This window comes from Spodoptera frugiperda, chromosome 7 (assembly GCF_023101765.2).
Source record: "Spodoptera frugiperda isolate SF20-4 chromosome 7, AGI-APGP_CSIRO_Sfru_2.0, whole genome shotgun sequence".
Lineage (NCBI taxonomy): Eukaryota > Metazoa > Arthropoda > Insecta > Lepidoptera > Noctuidae > Spodoptera > Spodoptera frugiperda.
The window spans coordinates 1,982,276-2,008,714 of NC_064218.1; the positions used below are offsets into that span (position 1 = coordinate 1,982,276).

A 26,439-nucleotide genomic window follows, 5' to 3' on the forward strand; every position below is an offset into this window, starting at 1 on the left:
TCTACGTAGATACATGTTATTTTAGTATAAATGTAGGTATTCTCCCCTAATCAAACGGCTGGAGCACCTATTGATAATATTCAAATTAGATATAATAATATTACTTTATATATTTTAGCCCTAAAACTAAATTAATTAGATTTTGTGTAAGCCAATATTTTTGTTCAATTTCAGTTTTAATATTTAGAGTTTTTGTTATCAGTTTTGTGTTATAGACGCTTATTTTGTTGTAGAACATATTAAGTTTGTTTTATCTATGTATACCTATGTACATGTTTACGTACATACCTGATGAAATCTTAGCGAGGTCTAAGAGGTATAACTGGTCGCCGCCTGATCAGAACCAGACCCGTGCGGATTGCGCGTCGCGTTCCGCGCGCGTCTTAAAAAGCCATAAGACTACCACAGATGGGTGGGTCCCACCTGTGGTGGTCTGATGCGTGATCCAGAGCTGCGGACTACCCAACGGGTTTGTCGGAGCTCTGTCTCAAAAAACATGAGGTAGAGTCGCTCCATGACTCAAAACTGGTAGAGCTTTTCTCTGACTTACGCGAGTAAGCCGTTATTTTTATTGAATGGTATTTAGTTTCACATTCTACATCTTATTGGTCGATTTTTATAGTTTTCACATTGAATAATTACTGAGATTTTATTGGATTAAAATTTCATTGATATTGAGATTGGTTTCAAGAGTAAATCCCCTAGTTCTCTTTCCTCTGTTTTTAATAATCAGTTTTATCTCACATAGGCTATAATATTTAAAAATGAGCTATCACTTTTATCTGCATAGGTAAACCTCACGTAAGGCACATCAGCCTTATATTATAACGCCGGCGCGCCTTTTTATTTCTTTGATCATTCATCAATCTGTTCATGCTCGCTGGCTGCGAGTACCTTTGATTTGTCCTCTTTTTAATACGTTGCCTCAGGCAGCCCTACGCTTTCTCCGTGCCGTGCTCTCTCGTGAAAATAATTTAGATCCATATTTTCGTTATGCCATTAAGCTAGTACTGTTTTATTCTTTTTTTTATTGGATATCATGTTTTAATTGTAAATTTAAATTACATACATCTAGCACATATTAAAATCGTAGAAAAGTGCTGTCTGTACATTGAATATATAAATAAAAAAAATAGCAGGGGTTATTGTTAGTCGACACGAACCCAAAAATGTAATTAACTTTTTTTTTGTCTGTTTGCTGTTTGTCTGTTTGTCTGTTTGTCTGTTCGATAATCTCAGAAATAGTTGGATGCGGCCGAATATATTGTGCTTAAATTTACATTTAGTGTTTGTTTCATTCAATCGGTTCATAAATAAAAAAGTTATCAAATTAAAGAATCACGTCGAAATTCTATGCTTATACCATTAATCTCCGCAACTATTTGACGGATTTGGTTGAAATTTGGTACAGATATAGTTTGAACCTTAGAAAGGACATAGGGTAGTTTTGATTTGTTTTCTATCGTTTTTATTATTAGTATTTGTTGTATCGGCCGAGCGCTTCGGTACTGTTGTGGAAATAGTGTACTATAAGTCGTATGATTATTTGTCTGCAGTGGCCTGCTGTTTCGTATATTCTAAATTGGTTTCGTTGTATTTGTCTATTAAAAAGTTTATTTGTTGGGTTTTCCTTAAATTATTTAACGTAGGTTTAGTTTGATATCGATTACTAGTAGTTACTGTAGTTAGTTTGTTTAATAAAATTGTAAGTCTATAAATAAATTAATTAGATAAGTCCATTATTTACGTTTAAATGGTTTGGCATTATAGCATAGAGGATAGGTTGTAATATAATTTCTTTTTTAATTGTCATAAATTAAATCGTAGCTTTCTTTAATTCTTTAGTTTTAGTTAGGATTCATCTTAAGTTCGGAAAGATTATAATAAGTTTAGTCCGTTTTTAAACAATTTTTTCAATGCCCTAAGTGAATGCACTTAAATTCAAACACAGAGCTCATTATGTTGATTTTTGAGGAGTTCCCTAGAATATCTTCCACATTATTTTTGAAGAGATCCCGCGAAATCGGGAACTATGCGACTAAAAATTTACCGAACACATTCCACCTAACGAAGTCGCGGGCTATAATAAATCTGTAGAAGGGTCATTCTATTCATTGGTAAATATTGGTGTTACTGGATCGATACCAAACCCAAATATGTGATTATAATTTTTTTGTCTGTCTGTCTATAATGTTAGGCATCATGAAAACTAACGGTTTGATTTCATGAAATTTGGTATAATTAACTTATTATCCTGGACATAAAATCGTCTTTTTATCCTGGAAAAATACGTAGAAAAAAATCTTTACAGTTTTATTCTGCTCAAAGCAGTAGCTCAATAGAGGGTAATTATTATGGGCTTTAAATGTTTAAGCATACAAAGGGAAATAGGGACAGAGAAAGATTTTGTTTTAGACTATGAAGTGAAGAAGAAAAGTTCTTCTGATTTTTGTGGTTGGGTTCCTTAATCTATGTATATTTAAAGTTTAAAACTGACTAAAACTTAGCTTACAAGTAATATTACTTGACCTAAACCCAAAAATAGAACTCAAACGCCTTCAACTCCCAGAATAGCCACTACTATCCACCAAGTTAAATTAAACTCAAAAACAAATTATACCAACGAAATGAATTCACCACGATGGGACGGGTAAAATGGTTTTGAACCAATAAATTAAATGAAACAAACGTTTTAGTGGATGCCAGCAAAGGTAAATAATTATACAAAAAGCCGGCAATACTTGTTCCACAGCCCGCAACGTTGTGGTTATCAATCTAATTATTCGTTCAACGTGCGAAAATGCACGCGACGATATCCGAACGCATTCCCCACTAAGGCTATCTACACACCGTCGTTGGTGTTGAGAAATACTACGTTTTATTATTATTTATTCCTTTTCCATATAAATTACATTACAATATACTAAGCCCCACAAAACCTATATTAATTATATTTAGGTATCTATATTTTATACCACAAGCCAGTAAACGAGCAGACGGATTACCTGATGGTACAATCGCTTGTTTCGGATGTTTACTAACTTGTAATCTGGTCTTTAACATCAGAGGCGTTATTGTTGATTAGGATTGATGTTTTTTTACGCGGTTTGGTCGAGTCGGTACATTTGTGCCGAAGTTTGGACCACACTTAAAAAACATATGTTTAATGAGTAAAATTTCTTAGTCTTCTTTAGTCAAATACTTATTTCGGACTCTACTTATTTTTGGGAGGTCGTATGTTTTTTTGTACAACAAAAGATGTGAGATGGTAATAGTGCCCATGAGTGTATCATATTTATTTCTCATAAATGAGCTGCAGAAATAGAAAAATTGTGTAAACTCATCGATTAATGAAATTTCACACTCTTTATTTCATTGTTTTTGTAAAAACGAAGGTATTGATGCAGACTACACAGCTTGTTTCATTTTATTAAGTGAATTAATAGAACGTTTAGCATCACAGAGTTTATTCAATTAAATTCATGAAATTATTGTTGCAAGTGTGTACACCGCCTAAGGTGGACTACAAAAGCTATAGTCATCTCTGTCACTCGCTTTAGGTTTCAAATATTCCGTCTCACTCTGACGTAGCTTTAGAGAGGTGATGGTCAGTGTCGTGGTTTGGCTATATCGAGCATTTAACGATGAGTTTATAGTTAACTAGGTTTCGCCCGTGGTTGTACTTACGTAATAATAGTTGACTGGACCCAAATATTAATAGAGGTTTGCTGAAATATTTTTTATTTGACTGCTAATACAAAAATAGTACTCTATAGTATTTACACTTCCGGAGCTACGGACTACCTAGCGGGTTTACCGGGGCTCCGGCTAGAAAAGCAGGAGTAGGAACGGGGTGTTTTTTTGTCAGTAAGAGTCTGACACTGCCTCTCACCTCGCCCAAGGCAGGAGAAGTGATTGGATGATTTTCCCCATACTTGTATACTTATATGAAACTTATTTAGATGTTCTTTTGAGGCAATCTAAATATATTTTTAATATAACTATCGTGACAAATACTTAACTAAAACAATGGTTTACTCACGTCTTTTCTCTAAATATTTTTACGAGAGTAAAGAGAGTAAACCGTTGATTTTTGTTCACTCTAGAGATCAAACGCTTTAACTGTTTTTGATGATTCTTTTTATACGAATTTTCTTACGTCAATCGGTTTTTCTTCGTCTTCTTTGTGACACTAAAGAGATGACAGTGAAAACAAAATATGGCAGAAATTGAAAAAAAAAATGCAATTCTAAACTCCGAGCTATTGCTTACAATTTTCAAAACTGGTCTGCTCAGGGTCGAAACTTAAATAGGTATGTAGTCTCACTTGCGACCACGTAATTTATAAAGCAGTTGTAAAACAATTTATATTAATTAAATACAAAATATTATTATGTTAACAACAGCTTACCATCAGGCGAGATAGCGGCCAAACGTCGACACATCAAATGTAAAAAAGTAAATACTTAAGGTATAATAAGTAGGTATGTAACAAGTAAATATATTCCAAAACATGCCACCTAAACTCCGTGCCCATATTACCTCGAGTTGGTACATAAAAATCAAGTAAAAGTGTGAATGATTTCCCGAAACCGCGTATCATGTTTGTCGCCAGTAACATTTACATTACAACTTTATGGCGCATATTACCGTCCGCGTTAACCTTAACGTGACGTAATCGCCGTGAAACTACGTGCCAAGGCGCAGAAGGTCTATTTAGAATAATATTAACACCTAAACGGTGTATTTTGGTATGTTTTTTAAAGTAGAATACAGTTTTTAGAAATAATGTTGGACATTGAACTAATCTGACATACGATACGGTGTGATCCCCAAATGACATGTATAGTGTACCGTATGTATTGTGACAAACACGCTAAAGAGACTTTATTTGGCAATGCCTATATGACTTGGAACTCTAAGAATACTAAATAAACTAATAATCTAAATCTAAGAAAACTAAGAATTAATCGAACGTTTATTATGTATTATAATTAATTATTAATACAATCATCAACAGTCCGTTTCAATCCACAGATCTGGGCTTTTTTTACACGAGAGAAATTCCCATTACTTTTTTTATATTATGAGTCGGTAAACGAACTGATGGATCACCTGGTAAGCAATTGTCGCCGCCCATGAATACTCGAAACATCAGAGGCGTAGGCGTTGGGGCCGTTGGGGAATCGGGAAATGGGAAGATTGGGAAGGGTGGAATTGGGCCTCCGGGTAACCTCACTCACACCACGAAACACAACGCAAGCGTTGTTTCACGTCGGTTGTCTGTGAGGCTGTGGTATAACTCCAGTCGAGTTGGCCCATTTGTGCCATGCCTCACATGGCTCTACTATACTCAAAACCTCCACACCCAGTAGGTTGTTTGGAAAATCGCAGATCAAGTTTGCAGAGTACATTGCTGCCCAAACTCTGTTAAATTAAATCCTTTAATCAATTCTTATGGTACTCGCAAGAAAAGTGAGTTGTGACAAATAAATTATACTCTGCAGTCTCTACACGGCTTACTTAAATAATCGTTCAGAAGTACAGTAAACCTTCTAACATTCCTAAGCGACTTTACCCATATAAACACAACGCAAACAAAATGGGGCCCCCATAAAAATGCCATAAAATATTCGTAACGTCGATACGCCATTAGCCCTTTCAATAATAAAAAGATAATTAGTAAGACGTTACTGTTGTAGTATATTAAAGTACGTTTATAAGGAAATCAATTAATCCTTGACTCACGTAACTGTTTGACGAGGAACGCGACTAGTTTCAAGCCATGCTAGAGGCTCATATTCATGAGCAGCATTCCGCGACACATGGCTCGACTGCCTCGTTGGTCGAGTGATGAAAATTGCGACGGACAAGATCTCGGGTTCGATTCCTGGGTCAGGCAAAGTATTGCTGTGCATGGTGTTAGGAATCGTGGCTGGTATATGGCAATAGATTCGACCCCTAGTACATGGGACTTATAACATAAGTGGAGAAATATGGGTGTACATTGTGCAGTACCATTACGTGCTGTAATGTGTATCCCTCTGCTTACCCCTTTAGACAATATCTATATTTATTCTTAATCGCCTAAGTCTACTAATTTAGGTACCTTTTATCTAATATATATGTATAAATACATTAATATAAGTCACGTAGATTGGACCCCTCTCATTTGCGATGAAGTTCATGTAAGATTTTTTCCTTTTGCAAAAAAGTTTTCGATGTTCGTAACAGTAGTTTTAATTTAATAAGTTTTTTAAGTAGTTACTTAGTTTAAAATATCACTGACAAAATCATAACATTCTGTATTATTCTTACGAGTAGTTTTCCGTGCTTGGAAATTTTCCTTTGATTTCGTAACTATGTTAACGATGTTTTTATAAGCAACTATCCGTTGCCACAAGGTCGGTTTTCGTGTGACAAAATTATTATTTAAACAGTATTTTTTTTTGTTGGTTCCTAAAATGTTGGTGCTTTTGCATTGGTTTTGGTGTTACTATATTTTATTTAATACTTGTTTATAAATCAATGGGACCATGTAGCATTAGCACCAGTTATTGTCTGGAGGTATTGGTAGAGATCTTATCAATAAAATACCCACTGAGTACCATACCAACCATAATCTCAAGCACAATTCAAGGGTATCGATAAATATGGGTATTTACCTGAAAATAGTATACACTAACTGTGACTGCATCGTTGATGCGGTGGTTGGGCAACCGGCTATCGAGGAGTAACTCTTTGTGTGATCCACAAATTGATGTTTCGGGTCTTGGTGTCATGTATGTTAGCAAAAGTACCCACGACACAGGAGAAATTCTTAGTGTAGGGCAACGTATTTTTTAAAACTAACACTACGGTTATCAATTCAAATATCTAAATACATTATCTATGTTCATAGTTTACAGTCTTTTCAGTCTAGGCACTAAACACATGTTCAACACCCATGTTTACAAAACCTACATCGACATACCTGTCAAAATAAACAAACGTTAGGAGTTAATTTATAGACCCGTCCTTAAACTCCTATTATAGGTGTTTAAATAAAGAAAATGTCAACAAATGTCAAAGGCAAAGTGACATTAGAAAACATTAGCTAGAAACATTTTCAGTTTCATTTGATATACAACGTGTTTTTGTCTGACTGAACAAAAAGCTTGACATTTTCATCTTTTGATATTAGTTTTTTTTACTTGTTTTATAATATAATATTTTCGTAAAAACAATGTGAGTGAGGACGTTTCGCTCTAACATTTTAATAGGACTGTCAGCGAGTCAAATTCATGACTTTATGAGAGAATTACTTTTTTGAATTTTCGAATGGAATTGCAAACGAGAGTTTCATAACTAGTTCTTTAAAGACTGCTGCGTTGGTTGATCGGTCGTGCACCTACTGAGTATGAGATCTCTAGTTCGATGTATAATTGAGTATTTTTCTTTTCGTCGTAAATTTTTCAGTAAGAGAGGCTTGAATTATGCCCGTGTGCGACTACAGGATCAATGTGAAGTGCATTAATAGATAACTTCGAGCTTAAAATCGATCTGTTGTATTAAGTGCTATTTAATATTAGTTTGACTGAATAATTATTTACAATTCTTTATATTATTTAGAATTACTATTGTGAGGTTTACTAAATTAACTAAACTGTGACTGTGTGAGTGACTCGAAACTAGTAGAGGTTTTCTCAGAATACTCGTATTTATGTGAGTAAACCGATGTTCTTAGTATGTACTAACATTTTATTTTAATTTTGTTTCAGGTAATAGCAGAATTACAAATATGGCGTTTACTAGAGCATTATATCAAAAGTAAGTTCACAGTATTTTATTCTTATTCAAAAAGTATTTTGAACAAGAATTGAATACTAATAATAAAATTCTAACTGGTTGCTTCCCAAAAGGAAAATCACTAGCTCTAAATAAATTAAACCCAATTTAAACGAAACAATGAATTTACTATTTCACAATGTCATAAATATAACTATTATTTTTGTTGAACAATCATCAAAATTAAAGTTAAGCGTTCATACATAAATTACATGTAGTTAAAATAAATTAAATTTGACGCCATAAGTAGGTCGTTAATGTTATGGCATTGTTATTATCGCAGGCAGACATGGCATGTTCTGTGAATCATTAATACGGCGATGAATTCGTCTACTCGTGTTTTGGCAAATAATTATGGTATAATAAATTATATGTAAATAGAACTTAGTATAATCGTTGCTGTCGTGGTGGTCTGGAGGTTTAGACTTTTTCGGTAGCACGGCTTCTCATACATGAGGGTGCGGATTTGAAACCTACTAATCCTTATCCTCTATTTCATTGTCAGGAATTTAAAAGAGACTATGACCTCTAAGTTTCGTTTCAGTATTTCTTCTCAGAGTTGTCGGATAGAAAATGCCGGCCTCATTATATATAGCTATTTGAAATATTGACGTGTAAAAGCGTTATTTTATAACCTACTTACAGAAATAAATATAATTTCAACATTTCATTTCACCAACGGTAAGTATTTATGTAACTTTTTCCGAGTTATATGTATTTTCTAAAATTATTTAGACACTACTGACAAACGGTGAAGGAAAACATTGTGAGGGAACCTGAGCTTATAATTTCTAATTATAAGTTTGAAATTGCCAATCGACATTGAGCAATCGTGGTGATTAATGTTTAAAAAACCTTCTCTGTGCCAGAAGAGGCTTTGGTATGCAATTGAAATGGTCTCTTACAGAGAAGAACTCTGTGACAATATGCCAGAGTGATGCTGATCATAATAATTATTAGAGAGTATGTATGTATGTAGTGTGATACTATATGTGCAGCAGATACAGGTGCACTCGTTCCTCCCTAGTTTAATATTTATTGGAACAATACTAGGGAGATATCCAATGCAGCTGCTTTTTATTTACATATTCATGTGAAACTATAAAATATAACCAACATGTACATTCTAGTCCAGAAACATTTTACATAGAACCATCGAAATTCTATTAGCACCTAATCCACATAAATCTATATAACAAATTCTATTTATAACGGCTCTAGGAAAACCTTCCAAAGTGCTGACCGCACCATTCAATCCAATCTTTTACACCATTCCTTTCGAATTTCACCCTAAACTGGTTTTTAGAGAAAAAGGGCATTTGCGAACGAATTTTCCTCAAAGATGGTTAGGGAAATTTTACATTCAATTTTTTTTATATGTAAATAAGTAAATACAATACAAACATGGAGCTGTTTGCGCACCTTTTCGCCTCAGCGGCTAAAGAGCGGAAGGAAGGCATTACGAGACGCCTTTAGCTATTCAAACTGGCAATTATAGTGCGAATATACCGTAACAATTCTATGCATTCTAAACGAGATTCCCCCATTAGAGGATCCCTCTCCCCTCACGTAGAGGTGAAACTTTTTTCGTAACTTTTTATTGACTTTAAGTTACCTTCGTGTAGTTTTTTGAGGGGTAGACATTGGATGGTAGGGGTGGAATCGAACCCTTATTTAGCATGACGCAGCAATAACCCGGTGACGTGTTACGTCGAAACAATGGTGTGTATGGTGTAATGAATGTGATTGTTTGTTGGTTTATTGTAAACCAAAAATTGGTCGTTACGTAAAGAGTAGCTAATTAGGCATTGTGTTGTGGTATTAGTTGTGCATTACAGTGCCGATTAAACTATTTAATACACGAGAATTGCCCATTATGCACATACTCCGAATAACAGTGAAATACGTATTTAAAAGTGGGAGCGCCATGCTTCGGCACGAATGGGTCGGCTCGACGGGAGTGATACCATGGCCTCACAGAAAATAGACGTGAAGCAACGTTTAAATTGTGTTTCATCGTATGAGTGAGGTTACCGGAGACCCAATTACCCTCAGTCTCTCCAATCCCCGAATCGCCAACAATTCTCAAATTCCTAAGCCCCAAAAGGCCGGCAACGCACTCAGGTGCTGGTAGTTTCTACCAGCGGCTTCGACCAGGTTCCCCTAGGATAAAAGTAGCCTATGTGTTACTCCAGACCATAATCCCCTATTCCAAATGTCGGCCTGATCCCTTCAGCCGTTTTGGAGTGATTGAGTAACAAACATACACATAATCAAACAAACATTTGTGATAATAGTAAGATACTTCGCAGCTTTGCAATTTCAAATACCTCGACATCTTTATTCAGTTCTAGACGTACAACGCTACGGTATTTGAATGTTACGGTTTTTTTTTCATGAAAAAAAAGTCTTTCAGTGGAATCCTATTCGATGGAAATTGTCGGTAAATATTCACCCTCACCCCACGTTTCAGTACCTGTAACTTTTCCCTGAACTTCGCTATTCGTCTTTGGGGATTCTGAATGTTTATTTTGTATATAAAATTGCTACCATTCTTTTCTTTCGCCTTATGGCAATCAGTTGTATGCCTGATAAAATCTTTATTTTTATCATGAGCAAGAAAATGGAGTTTTATGTCTCTTTCTAACTCGTATGCTCGCTGACTAATAAGAATATTTCTGAATGGATAATTTTATTTGGTTATTTATAAGTAATAAAAAGGTGCGTACTTAGAAATCTTTTACATCTAGGTAATCGTATTTTTAGTTATGAAAATACCAGATGTCTTCATTTGCAGTACTAATTAGGTTAGTTCAGAAACTTATATGAAAAACATCTTTCTTCGTTCTTACGAATCCCAGAAACACGAAGATCCCTAAGCTGATTAAGCACACACTGTCATAATACACCAAGGTACTTGTCCTAAGAAAACTTGTTCTACCCTACATATATTAGGTAACATGTGCGTATAAGAGCTACGCCGTAGATGATGCCGACCGCTACGCGCTACGCGCTACGAGCTACGATAAATTACCGTAGCAACGTGGCTACAATTGCTACACTCGACGACTGACTTAGTGAAACTTATTTAACCCTTCCGTTATTACGTGATTTAGCATGTTTTTGTTATTGTCTTATTTACTCTTGGCGGTATAAATATCAGATGCTTACGATACAGCTTTATTGCTGTACTTTATCAAATCATATTAGGTCATAAAATCCACAGTATATGAGTAACATAAAATCAACGATTGTGAAAGATTTACGCGTTATAAGACCGATTTTATAACATATGTTTTTTTTACATATCTTAAGTTTTATTGAGTAAAACGAAATTTGCAGAATACAAAAATATTTTTATATCAACCCGTAAATCAAGTTACAGCCGTACTATATCTGAAAGGCCGACATTTCCGAGGCAGTCTAAAAAAAAACTCAAACTTAATGGACCATTTCAGCTCAGTTTCGTGCCTAGAATGTTTCTAAGCCCGCCAATAACTTAACTCGAACGAGTTTCAACGAAACAAGGATCTAAAAACAGCAACAAGTTACGAATGAATTTTTGTAATTTTCTCTCAAATTGCATATTGTATTGTATTGTGATGTTGTTGTACAAGCGAGGAATAGCTTTTTCGGTACAACATAAAAAAGACATCAAAATCAATGATTACGAACAAAAACAGGTTTTGGTAATAAAAGTTGGGCGATAAAACTCAGAGGCTTCCCATGAGAGCACAAAGGGAAACCATAAAAGTGAATATTGTCGATATGAAGTTGCTTTTGTTGGGGAAAATATGATAATCTTGCGCACAATTACTATGATGACGTCACGGCCTGATGGCCTCCTAAATGATTTTAGACGCACAATTGAGCTGTTTGTTTTTGTTACAACAATAACGCTTAATTATTACGTAAACAAAACTTTGTAGATTGTAAAATTATATTCGCCTATTGTGTGCCGAGAGCTCGTTTTATCTAAATTAGATAGCAACTTTATTGGCCTTGTTATAAGAGTGGTTTTTGAAAGTTAAATATTTATAATTATATCATGATGTAGAATTATATGTAGATTTATGTATGTTCTGATAACTAAGTTATTTAGTATACAGATGAAAATATAGGAACAGCGGCTTTACGTGCTTTCCGAACTACGGGTGTGAAACACTGCCGAATGTCCTGACTCCGGGCTAATAATTTTATATTACTCAGAAAATTCTGCTATTATCACTTTTTGGCCGGCGCGGGAATAGATCGTAAAATACGTTACACAGCAGCCGGTTATCCAATCACTGCGCCAACCGTGCAGTCTTCTAATAGTAGCATAAAAAGTGTATTTTTTTAACGTCGCAACATACAATAAGGTCATTGTTCTCATATCTTGAGACCCATACAGTGCGACCTACTTTCAGTTTAAATGAAAATGAACAAACAAGATTTATTGTTTAAGTTCAAATATATTATTATGTAGTTTCGTGACATAAATTCTTATTGTAGCAAGATTCGAAAATAGAAAAATAATAATAAAAAGGGGCATTGAAATTTTTTTTTTATAATTTTTGTTTTGTAACTATTCTTGGGTGTAAAAGAAATATATGATGTTTTTATAAAATTTTATATAAAGACTTTGCATGGCCTGATTTGGGCGATAGAATACTTTTTATGGGGGTTGCAGGCGAAACTGATGTTTGAAGCTAGTATAATATAATCAAGAAAGAAGGTTTCTTAAGAGATGGCAAAGCGCATGTAATGCCTCAAGTGTTGCAAGCGTTCATAGGCCACGGTAACCACTTACCATCAGGTGGGCCGTGTGCTTTTTTGCCATCGTCGTGATATAAAAAATAATAATAACCATGAAAAACAAGTCTTACATATAAAATAGCTCACTCAACCTAATTTCCAGATAAAAACAGTAAAATTTAGTTTAATAAAACTTAGAACGTCTCTAAATATCTAAAAAGTACTTGATTTTAATAAGATTAGTCTTTCAATCGAGCTGTTCAACAGAAAATAAATAAAGTAACTATGAACATTTAAATTCAAATAATTTTCTAAAGTGCAGACTGCTGTCAATTAACTACGAAAAGAAGAATAAAATAGAATTTACAAGCAATTTTAAGAAGATAATTGGATTGCAATAAAGATAATTATGTACTAAAAAAAGAACTCATCTCTTAACGATTGCTTTAATAGTACTAGCCTAGATAGATAATTTAAACGAAAAAGTAAAAAAAGTATTACATAATTGAAAAATACAGTATAGTAAAAGTACATACATACATTAGATAATCCCACGCCGTTCTACCATGGGGCTAAGTAGAGACAATGGAACGCCAATTGCTACGAATCTTACATACTTTTTTCGCTTCATCATCAGTCATCAGATTTTCTATACATGTCGGTCAAGGGTACCTTTGATTTGTTCCTTCTTTAATATATCTTTAATATATAATAGTAAAAGTATTTTTTATTTTAATCTTAATTTTTATTTCGTTAACGTTTTTTATTTATGAAAATATACATACATTTAGTATACAAAAACACTTGAAAATAATAACAAGAGACTCACCAAAAACCCTATTTCAGATACATTTCATATAATATTTTTTCTCAAAAACATCCATGAATTTCATGACTGAATCACACGATATCAGATTATACCAACTACCACGTAATGTACCCTGAATAGTAGATAAATCACCCCCTTCACATTAGAGAGGGCACAAAGGGGGCTAGAAAATATTTGGGTTACGACTGATACCTATCCTGAAACGTATATTACGTTTACAGGAGTGTTGAAAATCTGATATTTTTTCACACCCTTTCAAACACTACCTAATAACGTGTACGTACCTTTATAGGGTGAAAAGTGGGGAGAGTGGGAGCAATGTGGGGTCAACGTGGCGCATAGTGGGGTCGATCAGTTCCCCCAAAAAGGTTATAGGTTTAGGCTGATTTTATAGACTACTTTGTTAGACAGTGTCTGTCATTTTGATGTACAGGCACGTAACCAATCTAGGTTTTAGTTAACTTGTCTGACTATTGGAGTCTGAAAAGAATATCAGATTTTCAGAGAGTATTTGATGGTACCATATTTTTTGTTTTAACGTTCTGCACAGTTATCTCATTTATAGTGATTTTAAAGCGCGGATATTTTATTATTGTACTATTATACTCAATTAAAACATTGAATTAATTAATACAACTCTAAATTATTGCTAAGTTATGTGGAATAATAATAGTAAAGTGAGTTTTATAATATCAGATTTGATAACATAACAGGCATAAAATATGCAATAGATTCACTTTTACCAACACTTTTAACAACAGACATAATATAACTGTTATATAATACATATTTTACTTTATATACGTCTTGAAAGCAGATCATAGTACATAGAATATTAACTTGGGACTCTGAAGCTTTGAAAAAAATGTGTTGAGAAAAATATAAGAGAAATACATCGGTCAAGTTAAGTAGCCTTTTATTTGTTGGAATTTTGATGAGTTCACGAACACCGCTTCAAAAGAATAAAAGCCTTGTTTTAATGAATAGAAATCGTGGACGTACTAGCTAGAAGTAGGCTCTTTTTTATATAAAAAAAATGAAAATTGTATGTTTCTGTTTGAATTTGAGGATTGTTTTGTTAGCTTCTGCCTGCGGCTTCGCTCGTGGTCCCGTGGGTTAAAAAGTATCATGTATGATTTTTCAGACCATAATCTACCCCTGTTCCAAATTTCATTCCAATCCCTTTAGCCATTTTAACGTAATTGAGTAACAAACATACGTACATTACGTACAAACACACAAACTCACATACATTCGCATTTATAATATTATCGATTTAACTTAGCGATCCAAAATAGGTCTTCTTCTCATATTATTACACTTTATAATAAGAAACAGACATTACGATTTCTCGAAAGTCTGTTTCATTGTTAATTCACCAGATACAATACCAGACTCGAAAATATGCCAAGATTTTTTTCAACTACCATAAAAATATTCAATTATCGAAAGAATTGATCAAATCTTAGCTTAACTTGGTCAAGGCTAATAAGAAAATTGTAGCCCAAAACTACTTATATAATTCGTTATACAATAGTTTCCACTAGACCGCAGTGATTTGTTAAAGAATAACAAAACATAGTTAAAGGTATTTTCAGTAACATTAACCTAACCTCTGTGAGGTCACGCTATCGCCCGAATAAGGTTTAACGGGCAATTGAAGTCACACTATTTATTTTTATGTGCACCATTAAATAAATGTATAAACTTATACATATAAAATAAAATAAATAGGTAATATGTACGTTTCTCTGAATATTGTATTCGGATTTTGTTTTTAGTTTGTGTTATATTTTATCGGTATGGTTTAAATATTGATGTAATGTTTATGATGGCTGGACTTAATGACTGAAATTTTATTTTATTCGATGCGTAGTTACCTGCATTTATGATTTTTACTTTGTGCTAATTGTATAAGAAAATCGTTGTTAGAGAGGTTACCGGAGGCCCGATCTCCCTGATCCCCAAATCCCCAACAATTCTCAAATTCCTAATCCCCAAAAGGTCGGCAACGCACTTGTAACAACCCCTAGTGTTTCGGGTGTCTATGAGCAGCGGCAATTGCATACCATTTGGTGATCCGTGTGCTCGTTTACATAAAAAATGCCATAAAGTATTAAGATACTAGTTTCTAATAACGTATTTATTTATTCCTTTAAATTAACATACTGTAATATGTACAGGTGGACTTAAGTGCCCTAGACTCTCTCACGTTTTAAATTCTCTCTCAGTGGAGATTTAAGTAATACTGAGATGAAATTAGCAGGTGGCTAAGTGTATATTCGATCCTTAGAATTACTACTACTTTTGACTGTGCGGCTGCCACACAGCGTGTAACGGGTTTGATTCCCACACGGATCAATTCTTTGTGTAATCCACAAATTGTTGTTTCGGATCTAGGTGTCATGTGTATGTGAACTTGTATGTTTGTAAACGCACCTAAAACATAGGATAAAATCCTAATGTGAGGCAACGTTTTTTTTTAAACAAACCACTGTCAATCGCATCATAATTCGAATCCACACCACGTTAATCACAACAAATATTACAATAGATACGAAATTTCATTCAACAATACCAACGTTAACGTGCCTTCAAGCATAACATGAGCAATTTTATTTCCCCATCATTTTCAATAATACGTAGTGAGAATGTTTTCTTTACCAACAATGATGAATGCCATGCTTAAATGTATTTTTTTAGGGTAAAGTACCCCCTACATGGAAGAGGAGGGGTGCGAAACGTTCCTTATAAAGGATTTATTGTATGCCGATAAGATACACATAGTTTTTTTTTTACTCTTTTCCCCTTTACACGTCACTATTGTATGTGTGTGTGTTGTCACGATATTTCTCGTGTTATGGCAAACAAAAGTAAATGAATGTTTGTTTTTGTTTATTTTTGAGGGAGATTTGTTTTGAAGAAAAGATGGTATATGTGACTGCATTTGATAGGCTAATACACGTCTATTGCTGAACGAAAACCTACAAACTATGTGTCTGAATATATTTTTTATTAATGGCTAATTTTGTTATTAAATTAAAAAAGAAGAAAATCCTTTCCTCAAACTCCAACTATTAAATGATTGAATCTCAAAAACTTGATTCCCGTAGACTCTATAAGGTACATCTGTGCCCACTTACTCCAACGCCAGCTACATATAAACCAAGAGATTATTTAAAAAATGTAATCCGCAAAGACACCCTCGCTTTATACAGTTCCTCTACCCCACCCCAAATCTCAAAATACCCTCGAATCATATTACACAGATGGGCCATAATTAGCTAACGGTGTAGAGTTTTATACGAAAACATAATTATATGCTCAGCTGGTACCTACATAACTTAAGTATACAATAACATGGTGTGATGTTACACAATAATTTATATTGTTGTAGTCTTCCGGAGTTTTCAATGGTTACTGGCAATAGATGTGAAGGCTTATTTTGATTTTACTATTTTGACTGTGGCGCTATTACCACGTAACGTATAGTGACTTTGATTTTCACACGAAGTAATTCTTTGTGTGTTCCACAAATTGTTGTTTCAGGTCTGAGTCTGATGTGTATATGAAATTGTGTGTTTGTAAATGCACCCACGCCAGAGGAGAAATCCCGACGTTTTGTCTAACAAAAAAATAACTATGGTTTCTGATTCTGGAAAAAGTCCGTACTCTATAATATTGTGCCCTTTTAAAAAGCTTGTCTCGTGAAAAATGTAAGACTTTCTCTCTATGTCTCTATCTAAAAACGTAAGACTCTTGAATTATATTCCGATTGATCGACACTGATATTGTGATATTTTGTACGCTTGAGTTGCATAAGCACCCACTGCATTCGTATCGCGTGGTTATTGAATAAATTAAATGGTATTGAGTTTGATTTTACATTCCACACTCTGAATGCTATTTTAACAGGTATATGATTGGAGTTGTATAGTTTTGACATTGAACAATTATTAATTTTATTGGATTGAAATTGTATTAATATTGAGATTGGTTTCAAGAGTAAACACACTAGTCAGTAGCTTAAAAGTCTATTAAATCAACGACCACATAATAAAACCTTTCCTCTTTATATTATTAGCATGATTGAACAAAATCTATAAAAAGAAACTTCAATTTTACACAAAAGTATCAAATAATATTTCAAAGAATTATTCCCTTTATGGATTCTTTGTAAAAGCCACACCTGCGTCCGTTAGGTTAGTGGTTCAATAGTTCAGTACTTCTATTAATTTAAACCTTATTACTATTGACATAGAACCCATGTTTCAACTCATCAGGGTCTAATCGTGATGTCATACTCGTCATTGTATTTAAATAAACAAAAAACTTTATGAGCATTCTGTGCCTTTTATTTCCCGAAGGTATAGAAATATATACAAACTTATATCCTTTTTTTAAACCCACTAGTTTAATGTAATACAAACTATCATTTTTATGCCCACCAAATAGCACAAACACTAATGCCCCAAGTGTAGCAAGCGTTCATAGGCCACGGTACCCACTTGCGATCAGGTGGGCCGTACGACCTTGGCACCGTCGTGGTATTAAAAAAACTTATGGTACCGTACTGAAGTAGTTCAATCAGTGCAGCTATCAGAAATGAAATTGCTTATTATTTGGTACCAACAACATCTAATCAAAATACGTTAGTAAAGTTCTCAAAGTTTCCCTTTTATGATTTTTGGGAATAGTTATAATTGTTAAAGATAAATACTTGTCCTACATAGGACATATTCTCTTCCAGGCTATAATCGACATTTTCGAAAATCACAAATCCCATTCACGAATCGATGAAAATTCCGTGCATACGACAGTCCCCTTGCAACTTACTAGCAAGGGGTATATAGCTGTCTCGCTATTCCCCCTTTTAAATCGAATACCAAGACAATATCTTATTACCCACGCCCTTACATTCCGATAAAATGTATAAAACCCTAGTCGATATAATAACAAGTTGCAGATTGTATATAAAATATTTATACATATTCTTAATAAATGGCTCCGATCTATAAAGGTAAGCGTCCACAGGCCCGCATTCGTATGCATCGCACGCATCGAACGCATTCCTGTATGCACGTCATCGACAGTACCCATTGCATGTAGGCATTGTCGACGATACGGTCCGTACGATACGGATCAGTGGACGCAGTTGCATGACTTTCTATACATGACAAACTAAAATCCGTTGCGTATGATGCGTGCGATGCGTACGATGCGAGCCTGTGGCGATCTTCGAATGGAGAAGAACGTACCTGTAGTTAAATTAATTGAAAGAAATGATAAATCCACTGTGAGAAAACGTGGATCAATGCTTCCTTCTCTATATGAGAAGAATACTTATCTACCTTCATAATTGAGAAGAAAAACATTAAAAAGCACTTACAATTAGTGAACCGTTAAACAGACATTTAGTTAAAATTATCTCTTTTACAAATAGGTAGGTACATATATTATACTTTCCCACGCATGACATTTAAAACTGTATCCATATAGAAATAAAATCCACTTTCATTCAAAATTTTAATAACGCATTAAGTTTTAGTGTTCATAATTTTATTTATTGGTATTGCCATCTGTCTGTCCCTTGAAATAGAATGATATCTTTTATATTGCGATATAAAACTAGTATCCATATTTTATGTGGTAAAAAGAAAAACATAGTACGGGAAAGTGGGGGAAACACGAACACCTAAGGGAAAATATTAATAAAACAGTGGAATCGAATCACAGAGTTTCTTTAATTATTAAATTATAAACTTTACTTATCTAGCTAACGTATTACTAATCAACATCATTATTTTTTTTAATAAAATATAAGAAAATGACCGAAAAAAAAACCCTTAGTGTTCGGTTTTACCCAACTGATGTCGGGTAAAGCCGAACACCAAGTGGGGTAATCACGTACTAACATTACTAAGGTAAATTGTAGTTTTTGGAACACAAGTATTTGCTGCTCTGCCAATGCTGAGTTTCTTGGTTTGAACATCGACTATAGCCTTTTTGAGATCCTCTAAACTGTATTTAGTTTCAGTTTTTCTTTTATAATTACGACGAATCTGAAACAATTTATTTGATGTTTAGCATTATCAAAATCACCCGACAACATAATTTAGTGCCACAAAGAAATCAACATAGGCTGGAAAACACCATACCCTATTTACCGGTGGCTAAGTTGAAAAAAATATGAACAGGGAACTAACAAAAAAGGAGAGAGGACTAATGCCGAACGTTCGAGATTACCCCACATGCAGCGTTCGCCTTTACCCCACCGGGTGGAAAAAAATTAATAGTTGGAAAAAATATTTTAATTTATAAAACTTTTACCAAATGCGTCACTGTCATTTGAATGGTTTAGTATGTAAGTTTCCCACATATATGATAAACGCACGACATTAAAAACTATTTCAATAGATATAAAATCCAAGTTCATATCAAATTTTACATAACGCATTAAAAGTATTAAAATTCATACCTTTTACGTGCGTCCGCGTATCCCGTGTCGTTGACTTGCCATGGTGGTCGTGATCCCTTGAATTACCGGCGAATGATATACGGCTATATCTTTCTAACATATAAAACTATTTTCATATTTTATGTCGCGTAAAAACCCCACTTTCCCCTACCTACAAATTATTCTATTGGCTTTTTTGTTTAGTAGCTAAATGCTAAACAGGTAATACATAAAATATATTTTGATGTTAAACGGTTTTTAACCGACTGAAAAAAAGACGTTCTCAGTTTCACCTGTACGTATATTTGTGCACATGTATCTTGCGTTTGGCTGAACCAATTTTGAAGTAGTTTTTAGTATAGTATTTTTTGGACTTAAGAGAATATTGTTGGGTTATTATTTGGCTTAAAAATGGAGGTGCTAAAGAAGATAAAAAGCGGTTTCCTTAAAAAAGTTATAATTTGTGTATGTTCATTAAAAATAAGAGTACGTACCAATAATCAGATTGATCTGTTGTCAAGAAGGGGGAAAAATCCCAACTAAATTTGACCCAAACATATAGGTCAAGCTAAATAAAACCATTTAACATGACCTTGGGCTAAGCTCAGTAAAATTATTGTCAGGATTTTAACCTAAAACTCAAAGGACTAAAAGTTCTTTGGTCGACCCAAAACCCCTATTCCTAGAACGAAACCTCTTGACCTTAGTTCTCAAAACTAACATAATTCTCGAAAAGACAAATTCACACTCAATTTGAAAATAATTTCACCACATTAAAATAAATCGTCTAGACGTTACTTTATCTTTAGTCACTCAGAAATTATTAAAACCACAATCTGAAAATGCAGGCGTACATCAAAGAGAATTAACAATGGATTCCAAGAACCACAGTGTCAGAGATAATCAGTGTTACATAGTGTGAATAAAACCGAATTAAAATTTATATAATTTATATAACTTTGCCAACGTTCAGCCCCCTTTATGGCCCCCATTAAGATAATTAAACCCATCAAAATTTTCAAAATGTCAACGAGACACTTTCACCGCAAAGGACTATTGTTTAAACTTAGTGTCATAAAAGACTTTTCTGACCCCCTTTTTAATTAAGGACCCTTGGCGATGACCCCTCAGATGTGAAAGGTGAACCCTAATTCGTGGTTGTCTGCACGTTTGAAACGAAACCTTTTTGTTTTTTGGTTAAAGTTGCTTTTTATTTTTAATGTGTTTTGTTTTTGAGTAAATACTGCAAAGCACTTTGTTTTGCAAGTTAATTCGTTAATGGATTAGTTTTTATTTTGTTGTCAAATTAAGTTTTTAAAAGACGTGTGAGATGAGAATGGATGGAGAATGGTGGATTAGGTAAGATGTAGTTTACGTAGACTGTCAAATTTATTTTTAAATTCAAAGAAAACTTGCACTGTTTAAGGTTATACTAAATGTAGATACAAACTTATCCTTACTTCAGTAGTTAAAACTGTAAAAATTTTACTACGAGTAATAATATTAATGCGAAAGTTTGTGAGTTTTTGTCTTGTGTGTATGTTTGTTACTCAAACACGTCAAAACGGCTGAAGGGATCGAGATGAAATATGGAACAGGGGTAGATTATTATCTGGAATAACACATAGGACACTTTTTATCCCACGGGAACGCGGACGAAGCCGCTGGCAGAAGCTAGTAATAAAATATTATTATGATTAATTTGATATTATTAACTGTACCCATTCTTCTATGAAATATTCAGTAACCGCAATTGATAGTTGGCTGTCAAAATGCCACTGCATTCCATTTCGTTTGTCAAATTGTTTCCATATTTGATATAATTTTATAAAATACTATTTTTCAGTCTGTGGTTTTGCTTACATTGAATTGAGAAGTTTCCTTTAAAATGCTCCCTATTTTCAAGGAATATCGGTATACAAAACAACCAGTGTTGCTTCCTGAAAAGTAAGCTAACAATTTGTAGTAGTGAAATGTTTTTTTAATTCATTTACTCTTCAGGGAATCTATTCAAATCTTTCTTTTCTGTTATAACAATATGTGATACCAGCGATAGTGTGGTTTCAAATTCAATAGGTTAGATGACTAATTTTTATTTTAATAGCCGTCTTGTAAATTATTTTAAAATATATAGGCACAATTTTTTATTTTCTTACGGAAACAAATTCTTTCGAAAATATATTGATTTGAAATATCGCGTGACCTCACTTCTAGGTACGTTTTCTCCTAAACTTTGATTCATTTTATCTAAGTACCGTATTGAATTATATCTAAGTGTTATATTATGTGACAAAATAAAAAAAATACCTATCTAATACTTTTTCCGTACATACCTGATGGACTAAATACATATTTAATCTTCATACCCCGTCATCATCCCTATTCTTCTAATTTGTAGCATAGGTGGAAATATAATTAATTTATTATTGATTGCTTTGCGTTCATAAATTTATGCATAGAACATTAATGTTTGACCTGAGCTAATATTTCGAGTCCATTAATTATATACTTAGTTTATTCACACAGCTATTCTAGAACCAATTTAACGTGAATTTAGCCCAAAATTAATATTCCATTTTAGATATAACAGTATGAAATAATAATATGTAGTATGTTTATTCTTCTCCTATATTTTATAGTAGAACTTACCGCCGTACTCAGAGTCGTTTAATGGTTACTTAACCCAGTCCTTAGCAATTGTTTTCGGGACAAAATCGTTACTAAGGAATAGTTTAAGTAATCATTAAATGTCTCTGAGTGCGGCAGTTAACGTCAACACAATATATGAGTTGAAAGAAAAATACCATCAAAAACATCCTGTAAAAATGCCCAAGTTTTACACCTCAGTTTTTTGATGCATGTAATACCAAGTCAGTTATTTTATATAGTCCCTACTTAAGGGGCCTTCTGTCTTAAGTCATTATGTAAACTGTTATCATATCAATATTTTACGTTTTAAATAAAATTCATTGACTTAGTCAACCCACGTAATCATGCAATACAAGTAGGTATACTTGTGTTTTCATCCGAGGGCCAAGTCAATCTCTTTTATTTTATTGAAAAATAAATGTACCATGCCCCCAGATATTCCAATAAAATAAGTTATTTATATTTAGAATTTCAATTTACGACTCACATAGACAGTTAAACAAAAAGTTTATAACACGTCAGTCAAACTGTATATTATAACTCAAAATATAATTGACAACACCCTCTAAACGTCATACTGAGCTACATAGCTTGGCAACTTACTTTCAAATATCAAAAATGTGTCATGAATAATAATAATAAAAAAACACGAACAAAAAAATATCATGTGACAGCCCTAACCGCCGAACTGGCACGCAATGATTGATCGCTGTTTACGTCGAGCCCGACCGTTCCATCTGTACCAAGGATGTCACTGTCGCAAAACCTTTTAAATTTCCATAAACGACCAAAATTATTTAGTCAGAGTTAGGTATCGAGATTAGCGATAAAAGTGTTATGTCAGCAATCTGCTTCTAGTTGTTGCTTATTACTGTTTATTTATATTAAATATTAACCTTGATATTTTTTTCTGGGAACGAATATTAGTCAGATTTTCGTTAAGGAAAATCAGAGCGGATTGTCTCATCGATCGATTGTTACGAAGGTTAAATCACATAAACACACGAATGGAATACTAACAGTGATCGAAGTAAAAAAAAACAGTTTTGAAAGAGACAGAGATTGCGATTTTTGGCCACCGACCGATAAATTGTTGTCACTACAAATGCTGGAGCAACCAAACCCTGTCTTCCCCAATAACTATCGCAAGACATACTGGTTCGAGGGTGCTTGATTAGTTTCAAGCCATGTCGGGGACTCATAACCCTGAGTATTAAGTGCGACAACCGATTGATTTATGAATCCTTTTCGATCTGATTCTGATTGAATCTGATTAATATATGTATGTAGTAGGTAAGTTATATATAGGTATAAGTAGGTATATATTATAGGTAACGGATGTCCAAATTTTTTAAAGCAATCACACTACTATTATAAATGTTAAAGTTTATTTCTTTGTCAGTCACGCTGAAACTACTGAACGTATTTTGATGAAATTTGATATACAGACAGGGTATGAGCTGACTTAGGTGATAGGATACTTTTTATCCTACGGAAATGCGAGCGAAGCCGCTGGCAGAAGCTAGTTCAAGTACTATAATTTCGTACATTAGCCGAAGGTCATTGGTGCTCCGTAACTAGATTAGTCGGTAAATTAACTTTTCAAAAAATAATTTAGTTAGTACGAACTTTCAAAAATTTTCTGACATTAATTTAAGTAATTATATTAGCGAATTATGTTCATCTCATTATTAATTTGGTGAGACTTGACTGAATATTTTATTAATTGGAGAAATCCTGTTAACTTTTTTATAAAATCTTAACTATACCTAGTTCATGTTTTAATATTATTATTTTAACGATTGCCTTGTTGGTCGACTGAGTGAAAACCCAACAGACGCATAACGGGTTAAGTTTCTGCGTTGGCTAAAGTAGTGTTGAGATATGTTTGATTTAGAATAAGATAATAATATATTCATCAATAATTATTACATTGGAAAGTTTGTGTTTGTTTGTTACTCCTTTACGTCAAAACGGCTGAAGGGATCAAGATGAAATTTGGAACAGGGCTAGATTATGGTCTGAAATAACACATAGGCACTTTTATCCCACGAAAACGCGGTCAAAGCCAGTAGCGGCAGCTATATAAAACATTTTGTCTAAAAAAGAACTAGCATGGAAGTAGCACGGTGATATGTAGGGATTATGGGGTGTCCAAAATCTTTTCCTTATAGGGTGGGAAAGGGTGTGGGAAACTATCCCATTAACTAAGCCATCTCTCAGCTGACGGTTACAACTGACGAGGGACAAAAAGCCGTTAAATACTCAATAATTCTTTCTGATCTCTTCCTTGGTAAGAAATCAAACATGGCCGATCGTTTGAAACGATACGATTGGTTCAGGGATAATGTAAAAAGTGGGGGTTTTTTACCGATGGTTTTGGACGATTAAGGAGGTTTTTTAAGGGTTTGATTTTTTTATATGATTAGAAAAAATATAACGTAAGGGGTATAATAATGATGGAAGCTAAAAACGTCTTGCATTCTCAACTATATGTCGTAGAATTATTAATGTAAGCGTATATAATTACTGATCATAACAAAATACTCCGAAAAAAACGATATAATATAGCAAAGTCATTTATTTTATACTGTATTAGCTTATCTACTCAAATACCACAATTTATCCATTCAAATTCAAAGTAAAAAGGTTATGAAACTTGACATTCACGTTGCCTTTCATCCCAACTTCCAAGAAATTAATATAAAAGAGAGAAAAGGCAAGCCACTAAATTAGTAACAAAATTCGAACCTTAATAATCTCCAGGAAGACAAAACTAATCTACAATCCTCTTCGTTCGAACAATAAAAGGGCAATTTCTTCAAAATTTAATAGAAACGAAACACCCTTAGACCTCATTGAAATATTTCCCAAAGAAAATGTAAGAAATCTCATCAAAATCTGAGGGCGGCCTCGTCTCGCGACAAAGGAGGAGGAAACGTAGAATGAATCTTTTTTTCTTCTAAAACTCTTAACAATTGAAACAAAAGTAAATTATGGGTTGGCCCGCCTGGTCCGGGAATTATGAAAAATGGTTGGACTCCTTATTATTTTATTATACATGGTGACGGCAACCGCTAACTCGATTTTGTCGGGGGTAAAAAATAGTCCTTTTTTCGAACGTGAAATCACGACGTTTCTTTTTCCGAAGGATTAATATGATGTGCGTTGATTTTTTATTAGCTACGAACTCGTAATAATTATTCTTATTATACTTCGTTTAAGCCCTGTCCCACACTAGTATTTTCTCCTGTGTTATGTGTGAATTTCCAAACATACAGGTTCATATGCACATGATTGCTAGACCCGAAACCACAATTTGGGTATCACACAAAGAGTGGCACTACTATCGGTACCAATAAAATCCTATAATATCCTATAGTAAAATTAAGGCTTAAATGACCCCAAACCGAAGTACATTTGAAACACCAGAGTCCTCTTGAATGCATTCTAGATCGTGTATGATATTTAAAGTCTGAGACTTACATTGTATAATTCTGGAATCGTATCCAAAAAGCCAAACACATCCCATTTTTCACATATTTTCATGTTTTTGATTACCGTATATTTTTTTACACAGATTAATTTTGTCCGACTTGATTGATCGTTCATTGGAGTGACGTCCAAACTATTTTTTGTTGGAAATTTCATTTTGAATTTTGATCAATAGCGTCACAAAATAATCTGGTTTAGTTTTTGTGTTAACATTTTTTATGTTGTCTGTTATTGAGGCTTTTAATTAACCGTTTGTCAATCAAAGTCAGCCATTTTGTGGTAAAATAAACTTTAACATTGATGAATGAAAATCTGTACATGTACAGAACAATATATTAAGAATAGACAGAAACCTGAAAGACTGGATAATAAATAGACTTAGCAATTTAAAAGTTTTTGGTCCTCGATTTTTTAAAACTTCTTTAAGAGTCTGTGTATCTACTAC

General features: G+C 33.7%; 1 protein-coding gene across 2 annotated transcripts in view; it reads left to right on the forward strand.

Moving 5' to 3' along the window:
- LOC118265648 (hemicentin-2) overlaps positions 1 to 26,439 on the forward strand; it is a 307,809-nt gene that overhangs the window by 30,184 nt on the left and 251,186 nt on the right. The window contains exon 2 of one of the 2 annotated variants that reach the window (XM_050695218.1): positions 7,761 to 7,809. The exons of the other annotated variant lie outside the window; for it this stretch is intronic. The gene's annotated coding sequence lies outside the window, so the exon portion shown is untranslated. The remainder of the gene's footprint in view (positions 1 to 7,760; positions 7,810 to 26,439) is intronic. 2 annotated transcript variants of the gene reach the window in all.